Consider the following 22,491-nt stretch of genomic DNA (forward strand, 5'->3'; position numbering starts at 1 on the left):
GATGGGCTGGCTCACTATCCTCCACTGTCACCCCATCAAAGGCCAAGAGCAGCCAAGGACAGACAGCATGAAAGCAGCAGTCACTTACCTCAGGTTCTCTCGAAAGGAAGTCTGAGCAGTATATCTTCGCAACCACCACAATGATTCTAAATTGTTAACTATGGCAAAATAAGCAAGAATGGTGAGGAGAATTTCAAAGAGAATAGACAAGAGGGATTAACCTTATTATTTTCTTTTTTGCTTATTTAAAGTACAAATTACATGGAGTAAAATACAGCAAAGTGTAATCTGATGAATTTTTACATGTATATGCCTGTGTAACAACCACCCAGATCAAGACGTGGAACATTTGTAGCCTGTAGAAGGCTCCCGTGTACTCCTCTTAGTCAGCACCTTTAAAGGAGTAATTCTGCCTGTTGTCTGCATTTCATGTAAATGGCATCGTACACCATGTACTGTTTTACATGTAACTTTTTTCACTCAACATCATGTCTGTGAGATTCATCCACATTGTTGTTTATAGCAGTAGTTCAGTCTTTTTCATTGATGTAATGATCCCATTTTATGTATTCCTTCTATTGTTGATAAATATTTGGGTAGTTTCTACTGAGACCATTATGAATAAACATTTCTATTGTAGTAAATGCATTAAGAACACCCTGCTTTAACCGTATCCTATAAGTTTTGATATATCATTCAACTAAAACTATTTTCCAATATTTTCTGTGATTTCTTCTTTTTTTTTTTAAGATTTTATTTATTTATCTTCAGAGGGGAAGGGAAGGAGAGAGGGAGAGAAACATCAATGTATGGTTGCCTTTCGTGCGTCCCCTGCTGGGAACTGGCCTGCAGGGAACCGGCCTGCAACCCCTGTATGTGCCCTGACTGGGAATCAAACCAGGATTGTCTGGTTCGAAGGCCTGAGCTCAATCCACTGAGCTACACCAGCCAGGGCTGCGATTTCTTCTTTAAACTATGGGTTACTTAAAGGCATCTTGCTTAATTTTCAAGCATTTTCAAATATATTATTATTGACTTTGTTTATTTTCACTTTGATCAAAAAACGTACCCTTCTCGCCTGTGTGTCTGTGTTTCTGCCCTCACCTGGCATTCTCTTCACTGTGTATTTGTGGCCAAACTTTCTTCTTTTTACAAGGACACTGGCCATTGGATTAGGTCCCACTCTCATTCAGTATGAACTCATCTTAACTAGCTCTGCAAAGAATCTATCACCAAATAAAATCACATTCACAGGTATCAAAAGTTAGGACTGATACATATATTTTTGGGAGATAGTTTTCCATCCCCGATTTTTGCTTTTATGTAAATTTCCCTTAGTAGACTCCCAGCTTCTTGATAGCAGGAACTTTATCTTGACCTCTAAGAGTCTGACATAGCATCTGAATTATATCTGGGTACTCAGTAAATGTGTATAGAAGGTAACTGAAGTTAATTAGAACAAGGATTGCATTGGTAAAGATCAGTTTGGGGAAATGTAGGAGAAAAAATAGAGTACTATAAAAATCTGTCAATTCTGAGCTGTGAATACAACTCTGTATATAGTGTATCACATAGCACACAAATTTTGCATGTAGACAGCAAAAAAATCCAACTCACACTGTCATAAAATAAAAAGGAAATGTATTGGTACATGTACCTGAAAGTCTAGTGGTACAGGTGATTTTTCATGTGACCCATAAGTTTAATGATAGAACCAAGAGAAAATGTAGAAGATTTCTTCTTTCAGGCATGACAAACTGACTGGTACTCAACTAGCCATAAACAGCTAGAAAATTGAATGAAAATATCTGAAACAAGAGTTTTTAGACATTGTAAATAGTCAGGACTGTAATACAAATGAAATGAAACAAATAAGGTGAAATTAATGACCGATCACCAGAGGAGGGCAGAAGAGGGACTTTGCAGATTGTAGCACAGAGGGGGAGAACCAAGCAGACCACAGAGGTACTGCTGAGCTAAAGAGACAGGAATCTGAGTTTGGCAATGCCAAGGTGAATGGGATTTGCAGGGCCAAATACTGAGGAAAATAAGACTGTGCAGAACTAGAGCTCCAGGAAACTGAACTTTGGTGAATGCTGAGCTGTATGTGTGCAGTGCAGGAGAACTTCACAAGGCCTTGCAAAGAAGCTGTGAGCTGACAAATCCCCAGAGCTCATTCAGGACTGGAAGATGTGTGATTGTCTAACCAGTCAGAATGGAGAGAGAAAGTTGAAAAAATGAAGCATAGGATAGAGACAGCAAAAATGCTGCATCTTAGTAATGGGGCTAAAGTGGCCTCGAGTTAAGGCTATTGTAAACCCTCCTTACTGAAGCTCATAAATAAGCATCAGGGTGGTCGACAAATAACTTGCCTACTAGTCATGACAAAATTCAACACTCTTTTAAAGGAGTTTTTAACTCTTTTTTAAAAGATTTTTTTAAAAAAGAGTTAAACACTCTACAACATAATATTCATAATATCCAGGATTCAAGAACAATTACTATATAGGCAAAAAAGAATACTGTGATCCATATCCAATCATCTATTAAAGAATGTTTCAGTTGTTTCTACATCTTTCCCTGACTCACAGCAGAATCCTAGCAACATTCTGTTTCTTTCCCAGTGCTCCCACCTGTCCTACTCCTGCTGTTTCATATATTGCATTCTTCTGAAATATTATTTCCAATTTGTTATTGCTTTTGAATTTTAAAAAAATTAACACATTTAAACTTAATAAGCCATTTCACTGATTTCTTTATTTTGCATCTTGTATGCCATTGCTTCCAATTAAATACATTTTTCTTCTTTCTGGATGTGATGTTTTGTAGTGCCAACTTGACTGAGCCGAACTACAGTTCCTAGAATTCCCTCTCTTATATGTTTGCAGTTAGGATGCTCACAGGTGTTGTTACCGAGGGCTAATACATCGCATAGGCACGCAGCAATTTTTCTGTCTTCCTGTGGATCATCCTTCCACTTCTCTGACCCCTGAACCAGGTGTGCGTGTTTAGCTCTGTAACACAGAGCCCAGCTTCTGTAGAATACCCTTGTCACTCACATCAGAAGGAACCAGAATGGGCACAGATTTTCATCTCTCCTCATGTGGTTCTAGATGATGTTTGTTGATTCCATCCTGCTCATAATCTCTCCATGCTGACTGCCTTCCCTGTGGACTTTAAGCTTCATTATCAAATGCAGGCAATAGCTTTACAGAGACTGCTTAACTATGTAGTTCCCACAACTGTGTAAGTGGGGAAGCCAATTTCCTGTAACAAATTTCTCTTTTCACAGGGATACACATACACACACACACACACACACACACACACACACACACACACCCTCCATCTCCTACTGCTTCTGCTCCTCTGCTTCCCTGACTGATACACTAGAATTTATCTACTAATTCATGAAAGGTGTTTTACTGCAGCTCTTCTTCCATTTTCACTATGATTTTTAAAATTTGAACCTGTCTGCTTTCCGTATTTCAGAAGTGCCTCATAGTTCTTGGCCTTCAGTCGCTCCCTTTGTTTTCTAGAGCAGGTATAGATTTTCCAGTTTATTTTATTTATTTTCTCTTAATTCCAGGCTTTGTGAGCCCAATCTGCTAACACAACCCCAATTCCTTCAATTTAAAAAAAAAATAAAGTATCTGTAACCCCTTCTTAAAAGGCTAAAAAGGTATCATCACTATAGCTAAGCCTCCTTAGTTCAATGAGTATGAATTTGTAAAAGGTTTAAATACAGAAATTTTAAAGGAAATGGTGAGGACATACTTTCTGCATGTGAAAATTCCTGATAGGTAGGTTGATATATTTTGATATTAGAAGTAAAAAAATTACACATTCTCAAAAAGAGACATAAAAGAATTTCTACCTGCCTAGGGGACAGGGGGTAAATATTCTGCTTAAATGTCAAATAGCTTCCTTCCAAGGAGAAAAGCCCTTTAATCAGCTTTACCTTAATTTTTTGACGTCACACTAACTTAAGTTTGATTTTAGAGAAAAGAAAACTGCTGTCTATAACATTTTACATTTTCAGAAGTTACTCAGTCTTCCTGGGTCTCTTCCATGTATATCAGAGATATGTTAATTTGTTTTCATCCTGCTAAACTTTTTTCAAACTTCCAAATTAACAAAATATCTTCAACTATGTTAACAAAGGTTGGCCACATAAGACTTCCTAGATGAATCTAAATTAGCATATCAGTTGTCATGTAAGTGGTGCTTCTGCCGTGCTGAAAAAATGAATTCTAGTAAAACCTAATTCTTTAATGAAAAAGTTGAATAATACTTTTGCCATGTTGTTACTTACTTGTTAAATTATTTGTTTATACTCTTTGTACACCGGAACTAGTAACTATAGCCTATTAGCCTCAGACACAGACACAGATTGAACTTCTCCAGCCAGGTATCGTTAGGCCACTGTTAAAGGACCTGGAAGTGAGTTTGCCCAAAGCAATACACCCTTAGATGTGCTGGACAAAATTGCAAAGAACACTATATGTTAATGCAGCTTTTTAAGTCAACCCTTGTACATGAATGTGCTATACATTGTGTCAGATTAGAGTTTCTAGCCTTTGTTGAATATTCCTGTGCATTTCTTATAACCTAAAAGAAATAATAATTTAAGAAGTTCTGAGGCAAGGAGCGCGGCCCGCGAAGTGGTTGGTTGGTAAGCTGTTGGGCCCTGGGATCTTCCTGGTCTCTGGGAGCAGTGGACTCTGAGCCGTGAGCCTCTGTGAGCTCTTGGATTCAAACCTGGCGCCCACGAGTCCAGGGGCATCGCCCGCAGTGGCCAAGGTTGTAGGCCGAGCTGGATCCCGATGCCTCCTCCTGAGCCAGCAGCAGCCCTTAGCTTCTCCCGGCTCCAGCTAAGGTGCGAGACTTCTGGGACTGGTGCCCACATCATGCAGGAGGAGAAGGAGGTCGCAGGACCTAGTGGTCTCTGAGTAGGCTGGGCTCTGCTGAGGTTGCTCCCACGACCACGTTGGTGGCTGTGGATCAAAGGGCCACTCTCTAGTAGACAAGTCCAAAACAGTTCCTGAACAGGTAAGCCTGGATGAGAGTGGCGGCAGCGGTGAGGTGACAGTGCTTTTGGAGAGGTCCCCACTGTGCTGCCCCTGGGGAACTTCACTCTGGTCTGGACCACTCAGCTCGGCACCAGAGATTGTACACAAGGACTAGGAGATGGCACCTGACGGGGAAAGTGATCTGGCTTCGCAGCCACATCCTTGGATGAGGTGCAGTCACCAGTGACAGTGCACATGCGTGAACTTCCCTGGCGCAAGATCTCCAGAGGACTAGAACAAGTGTCCATCACTACTAGCTGGCATCTGGCTGTCGCAGGTTCACCTTGAGAAGCTGACTTTCAACAGCCTCATCTTCCACAAGCCCCTCAGCTACCGCCTCTGCGGTGTCAGGCTGTCCAAGACTGTCTCTGGAAAATTTGAGACCAACATCTAGCTGGACAAGCTGGGCAGGGGTACTTATGCCACCATTTACCAAGGCAAAAGCCAGCTCACCGACAGCCTTGTGGCACTCCAGGAGGTCAGACTGGAGCAGAAAGAGGGGGCACTGTGTACCACCATCCCGAAAGTGACTCTGCTCAAGGACCTCAGACATGCCAACAGAGTCAGACTGCATGACATTATTCACAGGGAGAAGTCCTCACCCTTGTCTTTGAGTTCCTGGACGAGGACCTGAAGCAATACCTGGATGACTGTGGGAACGTCATCAACATACACAATGTGAAACCTTTCCTGTTCTAGCTGCTCCAAAGCCTGGCCTCCTGTCACTGGCAGAAGGTGCTGCACTAAGACCTCAAGCCCCAGCATGTGCTCATCAGCGAGAGAGGAGAGATTAAGCTGGCCGACTTTGGCCTGACTTAGCCAAAGTCAATTCTAATGAAGACTCACTCCAGTGAGTTGGTGCCTCTGTGGTACACGCCCCCAGGCATTCTGCTGGGGTCCACACATCACTCCACCCAGTATGGGGTGTGGGCTGCATTTTCTATGAGATAGCCACAGGCTGGCCCACTCTTCCTGGGCCTCAGAGCAGAGGAGCAGCTGGACTTCATCTTCCACATCTTGGGAACCGCAAATGAAAAGACATAACGGGGCATCCTGTCCAAGGAAGAGTTCAAGACACACAACTACCCCAAGTACCCATGCTGAGGCTCTTTGGAGCTACGCACCCAGACTTGATAGTGATGGGTCTAATCTTCTCACCAAGCTGATGCAGTTTGAAGGTCAAAATTGGATCTCTGCAGAAAATGCTTGCTCTGAAACATCCATTCTTCCTCAGCCTGGGAGAGCCGATTCACACACTTCCTGACAGTGCTTCCGCATTTGCATTAAAGGAGATCCAGCTACAAAAGGAAACCAGCCTGTGCTCATCACTGATGCCTGACTTGGGCAGGCCAGCTTTCCGTGTAGTGGACACCACATTCTAAGCCACAGACCCAGGTCCCAGCAGGCAGTGCCTGGAGGGACTCCATGCCCCTCCCAGGGCAGTGCCCAACTGCACCCTCCCTGCTAGCTGCCAGCCTACCTGCCTGAGTCATGCTGCCTGCCCAGATGTTCCCTGCTGCCTGTCCTGACATCCTGTCTGGTGCTGGGTGCTAACAGAGCTCTCATCTCTCCCTTAAAAAAAAAGTTAGGATCTAGCAAGCACCCAACCCACTTTACGTGGCCACTAGATTCATCCAGTTCAGTTTGCAAATAATTATTTGACCAGTTCCTTTCCACACCAACCATGGTCAAGTATGCCAATTCTCTGATGGGTTTCCGGGTTTTATGCTGTCAGGCCTCCCTCTCCCCACGTCCGCCCCGCTCCCTCGCTCCCTCTTCCCCTGTGTCTTCCTTTCTCACTAGTAAATATATCTGTATAATCTGCTTATAGATAGATATAATTTGTATCTAATCTGCTTCTTTATTTCAAAGAGTTTAATGCTTAAAATGTATTAAACTTTATATGTCTGCTTTTTTAAATTTATTTTTTATAAGTACTAAACTCATCTAGTTGTTTTTTTGAAGATATCTTCAGGCTTATCCAGATTTATTTCATAGTGTGTTAGATTTCTGGAAAAGTTGTTGATATGATGTACAAATTCAAAATGAATAATCTTTATAATTTTAGTGGAACATTTTTTATTTTCTCTTATTCAGTTGAATATAGCCAAAGTAATATAAATACTTGGATACTTGGCCTTCTTTTATATTATTTTCTTATAACCATGAATAAGAGTTTGAAGCACAATACCAATTTGACCATGAAAATCCATTTAAAATCTTGATTTTTCTTTTTATTTATCTAATTTTCAGACTGAGATGGTCGACAGATTTTGCTGAGACACCATTTCACTATGAATAATTTATAATCAATGTGATTTTTCTGGTTGTGTTAGATGACTAACTGATCATATATTTATTATACATCTGAGTGTTTTATATTTCAAAATAAAATTTTAATGGGCACTAAATCAATTAGAATGCATTTGACAATCATTGTAGATTAACTATACGTGGAGGCCTGAGCCTTTGTACTTTTGATAAATGTGCACTGATAAATACGATACCGAGAACTGCTGAGAATCTCATTAAAATGAGAGAAAACATTATAATGAGAATTTTCCTGCTCTTTATATAAAGTGGTCCTTTTAATGCATCCTAGATTGTGAGGTTTTTATTTTGTAAGTGCATAAATGGATTACAAACCAGCAGCTTCTTAGTGAAAGTGCCTATGCAATATTTAAAGTAAATCAATCTGTACTTAATATTTGCATTTTAAATGAAGTGTATGGGTTGTAAGGCAGTTTCATTTAATTTTTCAATCCCAAAACTGTAAACTTCTTCAGCTGGTGGTTTTCCTCCTTACAGCCTTTAGTTATTTCACAGCGAGTGCATCAGAAAGACACCCAGGGGAGATCAGAGCCGGTGAAACCCAACAGCAGAGCTCAGCAGCACAGAGGCAGAGGAAGAACAGCAGCTCAAGCGCTTGCCTGAAAGTGAAGTTTTTAAGGGATGCAGTCATATAATTTGGGGTATTAATTGGGACGAAAGTCAGGTGGTCAAAGGAGGCATCTTTCTACCGTGGGAAATGAAGCAATTGCTCTTTTGCCTGACATTCTGTTATGAGAGTTTTATTCCAGGAAGAGGGAGCGGAGGGGTCATATATGTTTTAAAGGCGTGATGGGAAAAGCACATTACTTTCGATAAAGCAGAACTAAATTTTAATCCCAATAGCACCTCTGAGTCACCCTGGAATCTCTGGAAAAATTGATCTCACCAATTTAAGATTAAGATTCACCACTGGGAGGTGGGGAGGCTCATGTTAACATGGGCAAAATAATCACGGGTCCCTACCCCATGGTGGGGACCCGGCGAGTGCCTGGGTTCTTGCCTGCCCTCCTTTACCCATTCTTTCTCCACATTCTGTCCTCTGAAAAAGGAAATGGGAAGGTCCCAGAGATTAGTATGTCACCACTTACAGCTGTCGTGGACTGTCTCACACTGGGACTACTCTTCTGAAATTTACAGTGAAGCATGGAATATGCTTATTTTCTTACATGTTAGGATATAGGCTTTTCACAACATTATGTGGTTTTAAGAATCAGGAAATTATTATACACACAATCCTAACAAGCTATACAAGGAAGAAGCACTTTGGAATCAGAGACATCTGATTCCAAAAACCCTGGTCCTAGAGCCGTGGTGAAAGTATTTTCTCTGAGTTCCAGTTTCATCTTTTTAAATTGTGGTAAAAAGTATGTGGGAGATGATATGTGTGGATTTATGCAGCACAGAGCTTGGCACTTAGTAGGTTCTTAGTGGATTTTGAATCTTTGGGCTGAACTGTGTCAAATATTAGTCCAGCAACTGTCAGCGGAAAGAATGAAACAGTCGGCTGCGTGCAGGTCTTGCTTCCGGTGTCCCTGAACTACAGCTGTCACTGATCATTGCTTTACCGCTCAGCGCTATGCCCAGTTGTTTTGGGTTTTTTTTTCAGACAATGTGAATATTGGGGGACAGACTTCAAGTGATTTCAGAGAATGTACCTGAATTTCAGCTGATTTGAAAACGTGTCTTAAGCACTTTAATGACCTTCGGTTTAAATTTTTCTTCAAATTATTTGACATAACCTGCATCTCTGTATAAAAAAGTTGATACAGGACATAATGAATCATTCTGACAGTCAAAACACACAGTGGCATTGGTGTTACATGTTGCCTCAGTCAGGAAAGCAATGAGAGTGTACTGCAATCTCTAATGCTGGATAAAACCACTAAATTAGTTTTAAATGTTTTAAATTCAGAATGCATGGAACGTGATTGGCCATGCTTAAAAACTTAGCTGCTGACAGCAACTGGTACAGAAATTTAACAGTGAGGACTGAGTTTGGGGATTATAGGTGAAGTGGTTAAAGTATGCATGTAGAAAAAGTATCAGCAATGGCTGTGAAATTAGCTTCGGCTGTGATGTGATTTGTTGAGAGGTAGGGCTGTTCTTGAGCCTGTAGTGGACCTTTGTGGACAAAATAGGGGGGTCACATACTAAACCTGACAAGCTTAGGGGAGGCCAGCATGGCAGCCTTACCAATTCAGAGACCAAAAGTGACCACATAGGGTGGTCTGAAATGAAAACGTTCTCACTAAAAGCGAGTGTTGGTAGGTAGTAGTGTCCTAGGCCAGCATCTTCCTTTACAAAGGTCAATTTTACCTTAACGGAGTCTGCCTATTGTCTTTTTGCATCTGTGATAACATACCTTTGGAATGTTAGGAAAATTTTCATTTTCCAGACTCCACAGCGCGCAATCATTGCACCAGAGCAGAGACCACAAATCCATCTTTGTTATTGTTATGGTGTTTGTTGTTAACTGTTAACTATCCTATACCCACCGATGTAGAGAAGTATGTGCCTATTCATTCTACTTTAATCCGAGCCCAGAGATTTTCCTGCTTTGTTTCAATGGGTTTCATGTGACCCCCTTACATCTTCCCTATTGATCCTAATGTATAAAATAAGTAGTAAGATACTATTTCTTGGAGTATTTTCTCAGCCCCGTGAGATTTCGCTTCCCAGTGATTGTCATCAATTTGGCTCAAATAAACTCATAAAAAATCCCTACAGGTCTGGATATTTTTAACATTGAGACCTTAATACCTTCCTCTCCTCCAGTAGCTATTTTTAATATCACTCATGAATAATTACACTTAGGAGAATAAACCTGTGGTGACAGTTGCTTCAAACTTTCCGTGATTGTGCCCATAGATAATGTTTGCAGTTTCCAAGATATAAGCAGAGATCTTTCACGTGATGCAGATTTTCAGTCCCACCTTGATGGAACCAGCGTTATGAAGTCAGAGTTTAGGAGAATCTAATGAAACTTCTTGTTCATCTGTCCCTGGTCCTTAAAGTACAGAACAGGGGTTCTCAAATTGTGAGCACACGAACAGCGCGTAGAGGATTTGTTAACCTAGATTACAGAGACTGGGGTAGTGTTTAGGAGTCTGTGGTCTCGTAAAGTTTCCAGGAGATGCGTTGGCTGGTATAGCTCAGTGGATTGAGCTCAGGCCTGTGAACCACATGATCACAGGATCACGGCATCACGGTTTGATTCCCAGTCAGGACTCATGCCTGGGTTGCGGGCCAGTTCCCAGCAGGGGACACAGGAGAGGCAACCACACATTGATGTTTCTCTCCTTCTCTCCTTCCCTTCCTCTCTAAAGATAACTAAAAATAAATAAAATCTTTAAAAAAAGAGGGATGCTTTATGTTACAAATACTAGAACACCTGACTAAAGTGGCTTAAACAATAGAAATTTTTATCTTGCATAATAGGAAATCCAGAAATACAAAGTTTCAGAGTTGTTTCAGTGGCACCAGGGTCAGCAAGGGCATACGCTCTTTCCATCCCTCTGTGAAGCTCGCATTGTGTCGGTTCTGTCTTTCTCGTGTCACTGGCTATCACTCCCACCTATTACTGGATAGATGCAGGCATTAGGTACCAACACAACTGCATTTAAAAGCAGAAAAATGGAGGGGTTAAAGATATTTTCGGTATCCACTGTGCTTAGTCAGCACCCCCAAATTTACTCATACTTTCCCATTTCTACAAAAGGTAACTTCATCTTTATTGTGGTCAGGGCAACACCTGGAACTTCAGAACTACTGTATTTTAAACTATAAGACACACCATTCTCCCCAAAGTTGGGAGAAGATGGGGGTGCATCTTATAGTCCAAATATAGCTTACCTGGCTTGCTGGGGGGGGGCAGCCTGTTATTTATGTTATTAAATATTTTATCATATTTTTTGCTTCAAATTTTTTTTTCTATTTTCCTCCTCTAAAACCTAGGTGCCCCTTATGGTCTGGTGTGTCTTATAGGTCAAAAAATTAGGTAATTCTTGAGTACAACTTGGCAGCTTTAACTTTCTCACAACTTTCATAGCTATAGCACAGATACAAACTAATATTCTCTAGGTTTACTGTGTCACCTGAATGTTCTTGCTGCTCCCATCTTGGCTTTCGTAAATTTATTCCCAGCACAGGAGTCAGAATACTTTCATTAAAATGTAAATAAGGTCCTGTCACCACTCTTTAAAACCCTTCAGTGGATTCACATCTCATTACAATTAAGGACCAAGTTGTGACAGTAGCCTACAAGGTTCCTTACTGGTATGCTTCCCTCTCCACCTTGCTGACCTAGAACATGCCAGGTATGCCCCCAGCTTGGGACATTTGCTTTTTCTGTTCCCTTTCATGATCTGTTTCTTACTTTTTTCAAATAAGACCATCCTCAAATATCACCTTCTCAGTGAGTCCTTTATCACTGTATTTTTTTTTCTTTTTGATTCTGTAATGGTGATTTTATTTTATTTTATTTTTTTTAACTTTTTTTATTGATTATGCCATTACATTTGCTCTATTCCCCCCTCCATTCCCCTCTACCCTGCATACCCCTCCCCCACCATTTCCCCCTTTAGTTCATGAACACGTGTCTCAAATTCTTTAGATTCTGTATTTCCCCTGCTATTCTTACCCTCCCCCCTATCTATTTTCTATCTACTGTCTATGCTACTTATTTTCTGTACCTTCTCCCCCCTTCCCCTCCTCCCACTCCCCTGTTGCTAACCCTCCATGAGATCTTCATTTCTATGCTTCTGCTCCTGATCTAGCTGTCCTCTTAGTTTTCTTTTGTTTTAGGTGTGGTTCTTAATAACTGTGAGTTTGCAGTCCTTTCACTGTTCATCTTTTTTATCTTCTTTTTCTTAGGTAAGTCCCTTTAACATTTCATATAATAAGGGCTTGGTGATGATGAACTCCTTGAATTTGGTCTTATCTGAGAAGCACTTTATCTGTCCTTCCATTCTAAATGAAAACTTTGCTGGGTAGAGCAATCTTGGTTGTAGATCTTTGGTTTTCATGACTTGGAATACCTCTTTCCAGCCCCTTCTTGCCTGTAAGGTCTCTTTTGAGAAATCAGCTGACAGTCTGATGGGAACTCCTTTGTAGGTGACTGTCCCCTTAGCTCTTGCTGCTTCTAGAATTCTCTCCTTCATTTTAATCTTGGCTAACTAATGTAATGATGATGTGCCTTGGTGTGTTCCTTCTTGGGTCCAACTTCTTTGGGACTCTCTGAGCTTCCTGGATTTCCTGGAAGTCTATTTCCTTTGCCAGCTTGGGGAAATTCTCCTTTATTATTTGTTCAAATAAGTTTTCCACTGGTGGCTGTGCCTTTCCCCCTTCTGGTACCCCTATAATTCGGATGTTGGAACATTTAAAGATGTCCTGGAGGTTCCTAAGCTTCTCCTCATTTTTCTGAATTCTTATTTCTTCATTCTTTTCTGTTTGATCATTTTTTTCTTCCTTCTGGTCTACTCCCTTGGTTTGAGTCCCAATTTTCTTTCCATTACTATTGGTTTCCTTTGTATTACCATTCATTTCAATTAATTTAGCTTCCATATGTTTCTCTAATTTGTGACTAAAATCAACCAGTTCTGTAAGGATCCTGATAACCAGTGTTTTGAAGTGTGCATCTGAGAGACTGGCTATTTCTTCATCGCTTAGATCTATCGGTTCTGGGGCTCTGAGTTGTCCTAGAGCCATTTTTGGTCTATTCGTGCTGTTAAGTAAACAGAGCGAAGCCTTAGTTGTTTACCAGGACGGGGAGACCCAGGTCGCTGGTTTGTGACGCTGTGTGTGGGGGCGTGGTCAGAGAGGGAGCAATGGCGGTCCTCTCCGCTAGCCCAGCCCGTCCAGTCCCACCACACGCCTCGGGCTTGTTTATCCGATCGGAATTGTGCGAGGCTGCTGCCCTGCGCAGGCTTCCCTTCTCACTGGTTTCTCCGCACGTAAATGCGCCACCGACAGACCCGCCGCGCCTCTTCCCTGTGTGCTCCCGTAGCTAGCTCACTCACGATCAGCGCTTTCGGCTGCTTGCGTGCTCACCGCGCACCACCCGGGAATTTTTTCTTGCTAACCTGTTCCGCTGCTGGCTTCGCTCCTGGTACCGGTCCAGCTGAGTATCTAGTTGTCCTTTGGTCTCCGTATTGTCGATTTTCCGTGTGGCTTGGTTGTGACTGCTGTTAAAAATAGTTGTTCTTAGATTTGGTTGTGCACAGAGGCAAGGTGGTTCCTCCACCTACATCTCCATCTTGGCGGAAGTCTATCACTGTATTTAAAATTGCATCGCTGGCCCTTGTTATTCACTATTTGCCCTCTCTGTCTACTTTTCCTGTAAAGCACTTATGACCACCTATTATACTTTATCTTTTAGTTATTTGTTGTTTATTTAAATGCTATATTATTTATTTTCATCTTTCTCCACTAGAATGTGAGCTCCATGACAGTAGCAATGTGTGTTATTTTAATTGCTCTGTCATCAGAACTCAGAATAGCACCTGGCACATAAATATCATTAAAAATATCTATTGGATGAATGAATGAATCATTATGCAATCATTTAAAATTAATATCATAAGAAATATCAAGCATATGCAAACTAAAGACAATCATATAATGAACCCCTTGTACCAGTCACACAGCTTCAAAAATGATCATCTTTTTGCTATTCTTATTTCATCTAGTTTATCCCTTACTCAATAAGAATTCAGTTGGCACTCAATTCTCATCTTTATTAGGCAAAATTACACATATTGAAACACATAATCTTTATAATTTTTGACAAATGTATGTAACTAAAGAAACCACACCTTTATTATGGTATGAAACATTTTCAAGTATATTTTACTGATTATGCTATTACAGTTGTCCCTTTTTCTCCTCCCCTTTATCCTCCTCTACCCAGTAAGTACCCCCATTCTCTCCAGCATTAGTCCCACCCCTTAGTTCATGTCCACGGGTCATACATGTAAGTTGTTTGACTTCTACATTTCCTATACTATTCTTAACCTCCCCCGTCTATTTTGTATCTACCAATTATGCTTCTTATTACCTGTACATTTTCCCTGTTCTCCCCCTGCCTCTTCCCTGCTGACAAGTCTCCATGTGATCTCCATGTCTGTGATTCTGTTCCTAGTTGTGTTCTAGTTGTGTGATTCTATTCTAGTTGTTTGCTTAGTTTGTTTGTTTTAGGTTCAGTTGTTGATAGTTGCGAGTTTGTTGTCATTTTACTGTTCACAGTTTTGATCTTCTTTTTCTTAGATAAGTCCCTTTAACATTCCATATAATAAGGGCTTGGTGATGATGAACTTCTTTAATTTGACCTTATCTGTGGAGCACTTTATCTGCCTTTCCACTCTAAATGATAGCTTTGCCGGATAGAGTAATCTTGGACATAGGTCCCTCCCTTTCATGACTTGGAATACTTCTTTCCAGCCCCTTCTTGCCTGTAAGGTTTTCTTTTGAGAAATCAGCTGATAGTCTTATGGAACTACTTTGTAAATAACTATCTCATTTTCTCTTGCTGCTTTTAAGATTCTCTTCTTATCTTTAATCTTGGGTAATGTAATTATTATGTGTCTTGGTGTGTGCCTTCTTGCATCCAATTTCTTTGGGACTCTTTCAGCTTTCTGGACTTTCTGGAAGTCTATTTCCTTTGCCAGATTGGGGAAGTTCTCCTTCATTATGTTTTCAAATATATTGGGAAAGTTTTTTTTCATTATTTGTTCAAATAAGTTTTTTATTTCTTGCTTTTCCTCTTCTCCTGCTGGCACTCCTACGATTTTAATGTTGGAACATTAAAAGTTGTTCCAGAGTTTCCTAAGCCTCTCCTCATTTTTTAGAATTCTTGATTCTTCATTCTCTTCTAGTTGAATGTATATTTCTTCCTTGTGGTCAAAATTGTTGATTTGAGTCCCAGTTTTCTTCCCTTCACTATTGGCTCCCTGTATACTTTTTTAAATTTCACTTTGTGTAGCCTTCACTTCTTCCTTTATTTAGTGGCCATACTCAATCATTTCTGTGAGGATCCTGATTACCAGTATTTTGAACTCTGCATCTGATAGGTTGGCTATCTCTTTGCCGCTTAGTTCTTTTGCTGGAGTTTTTATCTGTGTATATGTATGTATGTGGGAGAGGACCATCGATGTGTGATTACCTCTCCCATACCCTCTAGTGGGGACCTGGCCTGCAACCCAGGTATGCACCCTGACTGGGAATCAAACTGGCAACTCTTTGGTTTGCAGGCTGGCTCTTAATTCATTCAGCCACACTAACCAAGGCTGATCTGTTTTTTCATTTGGGGCATATTTCTTTGTTTGGGTGTGCCTGTTACATTGTTGGGGTGGAGCTTAGATATTCACTGGGGTGGGACAACCTGTTTCACTGTGTTGTGGTGCTATAAGTGTGGGAGGGTTTAGAGAGAGAACAATGCTGCTTGCTTGGCTCTTTCCCTGCTTTTAGTCACTTTCCCTGCCTCCCACAAGTGAATTGAGCTCTTCCAGTTGCTGCCCTGGTGCTGATTCCCAGGTGGGTGGGCTTGTGTATGTTCTAGGGCCCCATAGGCCCTTCTAATGGACTCTCCCCCACCACAACCCCCACAGGTTTTTACAACCAGAGGTTCTGAGGCTTTATTTTCCTGGCACTGGAACTTTGGGCTGCGTGGTCTGTCTTTCTCCCCAGTTGTTCCTCCCAGTTTATCCACACACAAATGTGAGACAGTCTAGCCTGCCAGTTGCCTTGCCATGCAGCCCCTCTGCCCCGGCTGCCCAGCTCTGCCCCTCCTACCATTCTGGATGAATGTTTCTTCTTTAACTCCTTGGTTGTCAGACTTCCCTACAGTTTAATTTTCTGTATTTTCCTGGGTTGTTTTTTGTCTTTAAATTGGTTGTCCCTCTCTTGGTTGTCCAAAGAGGTAAAGCTTACCTACTCACACCTACACTTTGACCTGAAACATTTCTATCTACCCAGAAATTTCACTATGTCCCTTCCAGGACAAACTACTTCTGCCACCAACACCCACTTCCTAATCTAGGTAAGGACTGTTCTGATTTTTTTCACCTTAACTTGGTTTTCCCTGTTCTAGAACTTCATATACAAGAATAAATTGAAGTACAATAGAGAATCTTCATTCCTTTTTACTCTTTTCATTCAGAACAACATCTGTGAGGTTTATTCATGTTTTCTCATGTATTAGTAATTAGTTCCTCATTACCCTGAGTAGTCTTTAATTGAATGAGTATATGGTAATTTGTCATTCCATTCTCCTAGGGGAGGACCTTTGTCATCATTTTATAGCTCAATACATTGTCCATCTAGCTGAATGTTTTATGTGCAATTGAAAATAATTTGGCTTTGTCTATTATTAAAATTCTTCCATAAGTCTTTTTTTGACATATGTTTTAAATTTTCTTGGATAAATTGTTAGAAATGGAATTGTTAAGTCGAAGTACTGGTGTATGTTTAACTGTATAAAAAGTGCCAAACATATCTACAAAGTAGTTGTATTACTTTATATTTCCATTAGTTCTTTATGGTTTTAATGTGCATTTCCCTGATGGTAAATGATATTGTGCTTACTAGCTATTTTCTTGTCAAGTTTCTGTTGTAAGTATTCTTTATGAATTCTGAATAGAAGACTGTGGTGAACTACATGTTTTGTGAATATTTTTTCCCAGTCTGCGGTTTGCTGTTAATTTTCTAAATAAATAAAGTCTCTCGATGAGCTATTTTTAATTTTGGAAGTCTAATTCTTCATTTTTCCCCCTGTGGTTATTTATTTTTGCTTTATAAAGGATCTTTGCTTCCTTCAGTATGTAAAGTCTTTGATTTTTTAAAGAGTATTATAGCTTTATCTTTGACATTTAGGACTCTGCTTCATTTTCAAATAATTTTTGTATGTGGAATGTACTGTGGGTGAAGGCTATTTACTTATTTTTCCATTTGGATATGTAGTTGTCCTAGCACTTGGGAAAGCTTTTCCTTTCTCCACTTGATTACTTTGAGACCTTTTCAAATATTAATTAACCAATTAAAGATGTAAATGGGAGTCTATTTCTGGATTCTCTACTTTGTTTCAGTACTCTATTTGCCTATTTCTATTCTAGGTCAAAAATGATGACTATAGCTTTGTAGTAAATCTATCTTCTAGACTAATAGTATATGATTACCAACTTCTTTTTTTTTCAATATTGTTTTGAGTGTTCTAAGTTCTTTGTATCTCCATATAAGTGTTAGGAATAACTGTCCAATTCCTACTAGAAAACACTTTGTTGGAGTTATGATTGGTATTGCACTCTGGCTCAACATTTGATCTGTTTAGCTGAATGTCTGAGTGCATTTGAAAAGAAATATATTCTAGTTTGAGGATATAGTATCTACACATGTCAGAGATAAAGTTGGTTGATAGTGTAATGGTTCTGTTAATTTATGAGAAGGAATAGAAAAATATCCACCTCTGACATTACATTTACCTATTTGGCCTTTTAATTTTGTTAGTTTTTACTTCATGTAATTTGAAGCTTGTAGTTAGTGCACACATTAATGAGTGTTATGTCTTCACAATGCATTAACTCTTTTTCATGAGGAAAAGTTTCTTTTTATTTTTAGTAAGACTTCTTGACTGAATGTCTCTTTTGTCCAGTGTTAACACAGCCACTCCAGCTTTTATGATTAATTTTTTTCATGGTACACAGGTTTTCTATGCTTTTCAAAAGTTTGCATTACACTACCTCACTTTTACAAGAGACTGTACCTGTTTTTGCTAACTGAAAGAAGTCTGAAGAGGATTTTCACTTTTAAGAAAAAAGATATTACTGTACTAATGTGGATCTTTCATAAAAGTGAGGTGGTGCAACATGAACTTTGGGGAAGCGAGAAATTTTTTTTACTTTACACTGTTTCGGCTTATAAAAGGTTACAGAGAAATGCTGTACTTTCAAATAGCAGGGGAAAGTTGTATCTTTTTTCATCCCCCTTTTAAAAATTTTTAATTGTGTCTTTATTTCAAAGTACATCTTTTAAAAACGTTCTATTATAGGGTCCTGGTCTTTTATTTAGGCTGACAATTTTTGTCTTTTGGGGGAAAAGTTTAGCTCATTTAAAATTAATGTAATTGTTGATATGGGTGGATTTAAATCTATCACTTTATTGTTTTCCATGTTTCATTTCTTTTTTGTTTGTTTTGGTTTTTTGTTTTGCTTCCTGTTAGAGAATATAAAATATTTTATTTGGGTACTTACATTAACATTTTAGTTTTTCTCCTGTGAAAACCTTTTAGTCCTCTAGGAATTTCAATTTTCATCTTAAACTAATAAAAACCTATTTGAGTTAATACTGTACCAATCCATTAAAATATGGGAATCTTTTACTAGTTTAACAGTATTTTGTCCTCTCTTCCTGTGACATTGTACCATACATCACAACTACATACATTATAACTGCTGTAAGTTTTATTTTAAAATTAATATATGACAGAAAAATTAAGATACTTTCTGATGGATTATATTTTGTGATGTATTAAACATGGCCAAAACATTTACTTTTTGCTACTACTTTTATTGAAATGTGGAGTCTAATATCCAATCTTCATGACTGGGGTGACTTTTTTTTCTTAAGATTTTATTTACTTATTTTTACAGAGGGGGAGGGAGGGAGAAAGAGAGGGACAGAAACACCAATGTGAGGTTGCCTCCCACATGCCCCCCTACTGGGGACCTGACCTGCAAGGCAGGCATGGGCCCTAGACTGGGAATCAAACCTGCAACCCTTTGGTTTGCAGAGCAGCACTCAATCCACTGAGCACACCAGCCAGGACAGACTTGGGGCTGACTTTAAATCTTGATCAATAAAATGTAATGAAAGTAATGTTCTTAATCTTCCGATGCTAGCACATAAAAAGCCTTGCATCTTCCACCTGACTTTCTTGGAATATTCCCTCTCGTAATGCAGTCACCATGGTGTGAGAAGCTGAGCCATATTTAGAAGTCTTAGGTCGGCTCCAAGCCAGCAGCCACAGCACTACCAGCCATAAAGTGAGCCATCAGAATGATCCTGCCGGCTGTGTCTGTAGATGACTCCACCCTCCACTGTCATCTGTCACCACATTCATGAAAGATCTCGAGTAAGTATTGCCCAGATGAACCAAGTTAACCTATAGGACCAGGAGAGACAATAATACATTTTTATATTAAGCTACGAAGTTTTGGGGTGGTTTATTAGGCTATTAGCGATATTGCGCTCATATTCAGTTTTCTACCAATTACCACCTGGTGTCATTTGTCTTCAGCCTGAGGAAGTTTTATTAGCATTTTTTATGATGAAGATGTGTTAGTGCTGAGTTTTTACATTGTATTAATAATCCAAAATGTCTGTTTCACCTTTGTTTTGAAGAATAGTTTTACTGGGTATAGAATGCTGAGTTGACAGTTCTTTATCTCTCTCAGCACTTAATATAGTTCTATTGTCTTTTAGACTTTGCTGTTATTAATGAGAAGTTAGCAAAAAATTTTTAATTATTTTTCTCATGATACTTCAAGAATTTCTCTTTTTAAAAAATTAGTTGTATGGTTATGGTACATATGATTGTGCTTTTAAAAATGTTTATTCCACTTGGGGCTTGGTGAGCACCTTAAACATATAAATTGTCATCTCTTATCAAATTTAGGGAATTATTGGCTATTCTTTTTCAGTTTTGGCAGTTTCTATTGACATATCTTCAAGCGTACAGGTTCTTTCCAGAGACATATCCAGTCTACTAAGGAACCTATTAAAATTTTAAAAAAATTTTCTGTTACAGTGTTTTTGATCTCTGCATTTTTTAATGCTTAGAATTTCCATCTATCTGCTTACATTTTCCATATGTTTTTTTATTAGAGTCCTTAGCACACAAATCATAGTTGTTTTAAATTCATGGTCTGCTAATTTTAACGTTCCTACCATATCTGATTCCACTTCTGATGTTTATTCAGTCTCTTCAAGCTGTTTTATTTATTTATTTATTTAGGAACTTCAGCAATTAAGCTGTTAGTAATGTGGTGGTAAGGAAGGGGGAAGGGGAAATCTCATTTTTCTCCTCACCTCATGCAATTTTATTGTATTTTTCAATAATTTTCCTGTAAATAGGTCTCAGTCTTTTTGTGAGCCTATGGCCTAGGCTGTGCACTTTATAAATTCTTATCTATCTATCTATTTATCATCTATTACTTTCCCCTTAGATATTACAGGATGGCTAGAGGAACCCAGAATTGGCTATTTCTCTTCCCCAGGTTGGTTCAGCTCTGATAAAATAGTTTTTTTTTATTTGAGGGCTGGCCCCTGTTAAGAAAAATTGAATTATCTGGCATATTTCAGATGGTTACATTCCCCAGCCCTACCAAAAGCCCAAGGGGGGGTTTTCTCTCATCTTCACTGTGAAAACCTGATAGCACTCCTGGAGGTAAAATTCGCAAAAGTGCGGGTCCTTTCTTCATGACTGAATCTCCTCAGAGTTTTTAACACTCATTGCCCACACTGATTTTTTCAGCAGTTTCAGAATGAGTGAGGGAAGTAACCAAAACTATACTGGTAGGAGTTTAGATTTTACTCCAAATCTGATTGGAAGTCCTTGGAAGGTTAAGGAACAATTGGATCTGATTACAACTTTAAAAGATTTTTCTGACCAGTTTGTGAGGAAAGGAATGTGGTGCGGTGCTTATCTGACACATGTAGAAGTTAGGGAAGCAGCCAGGGGGTTGTTTTAGTTGAAAGTGCTGATACGAACTGAGTCAGTTACACAGCTAGTCTCTGTCTTGGAGCCAGCCTAGAAGATGCCCAAAAGCAGAAGAGACAAATTACAGGTATTCAGTGGCTTCCGCGGGCAATAGATCATTTATTCTCCAATCTCAGATTCGGAATAAATATTGCATGCCAGAAAGCAATGCTTTTATAATCACCTTTATTTTCATCAACTTCAGAGTCCACCCCAAAGAGTTATTTGTCACTTCCTGAAATTGTATCTTGTTACCCATGTCTGTACTTCTACACAGGACATTTCTCCCCATTTGAAACATATTCCTTATAAACATTTGTTTTTGAGATCTTACTTAAATGCTACTGAGGACAGTTTTTTTTCTTCTCATTTCAGATGCAATTTTATTATACTTTTAAAGGTGTAGGCTATATGCTAGTTTATATTGTAATTGTTATTTTTTAATATCAAGTACTATGAATGATCTGAGGGGTTTTCCTACTTGTATGGTAAATGATCAATTCATAATTTCATGGGTGCTGGCAGAAACACAAGACTCCTGAGTAAGAGACAAAGGGCTTTAATACTTGTGCCATATGGGGCAGCATAAGCTTCCTGTTTCGTTAGTTCTTGCTCCCCAAGTTCCATTGGAATAACACAGAGAAGCCAGGAGGCTTCTGTGTAGTTAGGGGCTTTGTGCTACGCTTAAGGAATGAAAAACTTAGGAAATCAGAAGATCTTAATATGGGCTGCAAAGAAGTCTTTGAGACTTTTGTTCTAAAAAGAGACATTGTATTTTTATACTGGACAATCAACAAACCAGCCCTCTGTTATCTGTCTTCCAACACTCTTCATTCTATCAACATCATTCAAAAAACAGCCTGGAATGTAAAGGCAAAACCACGGGTGACCTATGGAGAAATGTCTCCCAATGGCATTAGTGCAAGGATCGGTTCTGTATGCGTTATTATGTACTGGATATTTGCATCTTTCCTAAAATTCATATGTGAAAATCATATCCTTCAATGTGGCAGTGTTAGGAGGTGAAATGTTTGGGAAATAATTAGGATATGAGGATAGAGCCCTTACAAATGGGATTGGCGCCCTTATAAAAAGAGACGTCATAGTGCTTGCTTGCCCTCTCTGCTCTCTGCCATTTGAGAACACAGCAAAAAGACTGCCATCCTGCAAACTGGAAAGAGGCTCCTCACTAAGCATCCAACCATGTTAGCACCTTGATCTCTGACTTCACCCTCTGAGAAATAAATGTCTGTTGTTTAGGCCACACTCTCTGGTAGTTCTGTTATAGCAACCCAAATTTACTAAGACTTGTGGCATCTTCATTCCTAGCTAAGTGCCTCT

General features: G+C 39.5%; 1 pseudogene; it reads left to right on the forward strand.

Moving 5' to 3' along the window:
• Positions 1–4,826: 4,826 nt before the first annotated feature.
• On the forward strand, positions 4,827–6,454 carry LOC119050899 (cyclin-dependent kinase 16-like; annotated as a pseudogene).
• The last annotated feature ends 16,037 nt before the right edge of the window (positions 6,455–22,491 follow it).

The sequence above is a fragment of the Artibeus jamaicensis genome, unplaced genomic scaffold, assembly GCF_021234435.1.
Source record: "Artibeus jamaicensis isolate MK-2021 breed Jamaican fruit bat unplaced genomic scaffold, CSHL_Jam_final contig_867, whole genome shotgun sequence".
Lineage (NCBI taxonomy): Eukaryota > Metazoa > Chordata > Mammalia > Chiroptera > Phyllostomidae > Artibeus > Artibeus jamaicensis.